The following is a 4,480-nucleotide window of genomic DNA, read 5'->3' as shown; positions in this document are numbered from 1 at the left end:
TGGGGTCACCACTTGTCGCCGCGCAACAACGGACCGACCCACCCTGACCGACCTACCCTACCGGGATCCCATCCCAGGGAGAGAGACGCAGACACGGATGCCGTGGAGTCAGCTCTCAATTTACTGCTGCGTCATGTCGCAATATATACCCGTACACCCGCTACGCACGCGAACGCACCCGCCCCCTACGCCCGTGTACCTACCCGCGCCTAGCACGAGGCGTTGCGTCAGCAAGCACGCGAATTGTTGCGGACCGCCCTTCCTGTGTACGTGCAGCCCCGCTCGTAGCCTTGTTGCTGCCTTGCAGGGCCGCCCTTCCTGTGCACGTGCAGCCCCACTCGTAGCCCTGTTGCTGCCTTGCAGGGCCCCATAGTGACTGGCATTCAGTTAACAGTTTGTACAGCTTAAACCTCTCAATCAATGGTACTAATCCTTCTCGAGCTTCCCGTTTCAAAGGATATTGTTTTTGTCTTACTGGTTCTGTGTCAGGCTTCAAGAGAACCTTAACTGCAGTCACTGCCCACGAACATCCTGGTGTGCCTGTTGCCCAGATCAGAGATGTTACAGCATTCTCTACTCCTTCAGGTATTTATTTTTTGGTCCGTGATCCTTGGTGTAACATAAAAACTTGAGGATCCAAAGACTTACTTCCAGTTATATGAACTTGTATTTCGCCTTGGTTAAAGGTAATTTGTGCATTCGATTTATTCCATATATCTCTTCCAAGTAAAGGTACCAGGCATTCAGGCATATATAAGAATTGATGAGTTACCAATTGTTTGCCAATCTTAAAATCCAAAGGCTGAAAGAATGGTCTGTTTTCCTTTTGCCCTATTGCACCAACAACTGACACTATTTGCGACTTAGCTGTCCTTTGCAAGTGTTAATTACCAAATAAGTAGCTCTTGTATCCACAAGAAACTCTATACTTTAATTTCCCAGCGTTAATGTGACCAGGGGTTCGGCTGGGGAAGTTTTTGAGTGAACCCCCGGTCCCCTTCACTCCTCATCTAAAGTCATTCTTTCTGCTGCCAACCTTGAGGTTCCTTTTGGAACCCATGGTCTCGTCCCACTGTCACCGAAATCGGGAATCAAACTCCTTAACACCAATGTCGCATTAAGAAGCAGGCATTCTTTATTGCAGTGCCGGATGCACGGGGGATCCTTCCACCTAGCCTGCATGCCAGTCTAAAAATCCAAATGGAATATATTCAGAAACTTCATACATAATCATTAACAATTCCTGGAATATTGATACATAATCATTAGTTTTCCTAGAAATCCTTATCATATTCCCCACCCACTTGTGCATGCTCAGTCTTTTGAGTCGAGGGTCGTCTGGTGGTCCCAGGGGTCATGAGAGCGCCCCCTCCTCGAATCCACTGGTTGAACCTTCTCTAAAATCTCCATCTATGGTCTTGGGAACAGGTCACGGTGTTCCTTGATCTTCTCTACCTCCAAAGTACTAGCTCAGGGCCTGTTTTATACTCCATCCTCGAGGCCTTGTTCTACCATCCCTCTTAATTACCCCAGATATGCTAGGCTAACTTTTAACAAACAGAATAATAAATTTTCCATATAACAGCACTCCTAAGCTGTGAACAATCCTTTTTCCAATGTCCTTTCTGATTGCAATAAGCACACTGATCCATTCTGAAGTCGGGTGCATAATTCCCAGCCCTTGTCGTAAACCCTTGCCTCTCCCTTGAGGCACTTATTTATGAAAATCATTGGACCTAATTAGTACTGTTATATGACATAAAATATTTCATAGAATCATAGAATCATAGAATGGTTAGGGTTGGAAGGGACCTTCAAAGTTCATGTAGTCCAACCCCCCTGCAAGAAGCAGGGACATCCCTGACTAGATCAGGCTGCTCAGAGCCTCATCCAACCTGGCCTTGGATGTTTCCAGGGATGGGGCATCCGCCACCTCTCTGGACAACCTGTTCCAGTGTTCTACAACTTGCATTGTAAAAAAATTTTTCCTAATATCTAATCTAAATCTACCTCCCTCTGTTTTAAAACCATTACCCCTCATCCTATCACAACAGGCCCTACTGAACAGCCTCTCCCCATCTTTCCTGTAGGCCCCCTTGAGGGAAGACTGCTATAAGGTCTCCCCGGAGCCTCCTCTTCTCCAGGCTGAACAGCCCCAACTCTCTCAGCCTGTCCTCATTGGAGAGGTGCTCCAGCCCTCTGATCATCTTCGTGGCCCTCCTCTGGACCCTCTGCAACTGGTCCATGTCCTTCCTGTGTTGGGGGCTCCAGAACTGGACACAGTACTCCAGGTGGGGTCTCACCAGAGCAGAGCAGAGGGACAGAATCCCCTCCCTCAACCTGCTGGCCACACTCCTCTTGATGCAGCCCAGGATGCGGTTGGCCTTCTGGGCCGCAAGGGCGCATTGCCGGCTCATGTTGAGCTTCTCATCCACCAGCACTCCCAAGTCCTTCTCCTCAGGGCTGCTCTCAATCCATTTTCCGCCCAGCCTATATTTGTGCCTGGGATTGCCATGACAATTAAGCAGTATAATTTTAGAACAATATGATTTTTTGAAAATTGTAGAAATATTAGGCAATTTTTGCTATCTATGTAACTGCAGTCACATAGGCTAGACTTCATATGTAATCTATTAATCCTTAGAGGACTGGTAGTTTTAGGATTGTCAGGAAAAATTATTATTCCACCTTGGCTGGATGTCAGGTGCCCACCAAGTTGGTCTATCACTCCCCCTCCTCAGCAGGACAGGGAGGGGAGAAAATAAGATGAAAAAGAACTTGTGGGTCGAGATAAAGGCAGTTTATTAAAGAAAAAGCAAAGGTTGCACGTGGAAGCAAAAGAAAAGAAAAATAAATTATTCTCTACTTCCCACCAGCAGGCGATGTCCATCTACTTCCCAGGAAGCAGGGCTTCAGTATTGTCCTGGTTTCAGCAGGAATGGAGTTAATTTTTCCCTCAATAGCTGGTGTGTTTTGGATTTTGTGTGTGAAGAATGTTGATAAAACACCCTGATGATATGAGTTCTTGCTAATGAGACCAAGGACACTGTCCAGCTTTCCAAGTCTCGCTAATGTGCAGATGCAGGAAGCGGGGAGAAAGACAGACAGAATAATTGACCCAAACTGGCCAAAGAGAGTATTCCATGCCATAAACGTCACGCTCAGTATATAAGCGGGGGTTGCCAGGGTGGGTATCTGCCTTCCTGGCATCCATCTTTCTCTCTTGTTCTCTGGCATCGTTCCCTCTACCTTGCTGGCTCCTTTTTGCGCCTTTGCTTGCTGCTTGGTGTCGTTTCTGTGATTGCTGCTCGGGACGGGCTGTATCAGTCATTGGGACATTGGGTGGTGAGAAAACTTACATTGTTCATTTTGTATATTTTAATATCCTTATATTCTGTTATTATTGTAGTTTTCCTTTATTATTTCAGTAAATTGTCTTCATCTCAACCCACGAGTTTTCCTTCCTTCCCAATTCTCTCCCCCGTCCCGCTGGGGAGGGGGAGAGAGAAACCATGTGGTAATTCGAGCTAAACCATCACAAGTACATGTAGGGATTGCTCTGGAAGACAAATGCCTTAATAACAAATGCCCCTCCCCCTCCTCCTTTCTCTTAGCTTTTATTGCTGAGCATGAGGTCATATGGTATGGAATATCCCTTTGGTCAATTTGAGTCAGCTGGCCTGGCTATGTCCCCTCCCAAACTCTTGCCCACCCCCAGCCTGCTGGCCTTTGGGGGTGAGGGGGGATGCTGGAGAGACAGCCTTGATGCTGTGGGAGCACTGCTCAGCAGTAGCCAAAACACTGGTGTGTTATCAACACCTTTCTAGCTACCAGTACAAAGCACAGCACTGTGAGGGCTATGGGGAAAGTTAACTCCATCCCAGCCAGAACCAATACAATGTGTTGACTAAATTTCTGAAGAGAGCAACACTTTAATGGAGAGGAGAGGGAGAGGGAGGATTCGTTTTTGGCCTGATAGTGAGCCCAATCAGAAAGTGTTAGCTCTGCAAAAAAAACCCACCTGTTAAAGCCTAACTGAAATATGGAAATCCAAAGGGGACAACTCAATGAGGCAACTAACTTTGGCTAGTTAAAAATCCTGTTTGTAACAATAACTTGGGAATATTTCTCAGTTTCTACTTTCTACAGAGCAAAATAGTGCCTTCTTCAACCAGAAATCAAAGGATAAGTTTATCGTCTTTCATGTGGAAAAACTTTTCTTATAAAAGCTTGTAAATCTCACAATTATTCATTTAAAGGAACCCATTTCAGGTTAATTTTATTTTCTTAATTTAAAAGCACGTTGTCTATCTGCTTTTGCTTTCTATACATGGCTTTGAAGGACTCCTCAGCAGTGAGTTACGTTGGGTAGTTTTACACCTCTGCCCTGCATAAACATGCGACAAACTTTTCTGCTAAGATAAGATTTATGGAATCATAGAGTTTTAAATGGAAAAAGACCCATGAAATCAATCTGATC

This window comes from Chlamydotis macqueenii, chromosome W (assembly GCF_036417535.1).
Source record: "Chlamydotis macqueenii isolate bChlMac1 chromosome W, bChlMac1.mat, whole genome shotgun sequence".
Lineage (NCBI taxonomy): Eukaryota > Metazoa > Chordata > Aves > Otidiformes > Otididae > Chlamydotis > Chlamydotis macqueenii.
Note: the sequence above shows the minus strand (reverse complement) of the source record.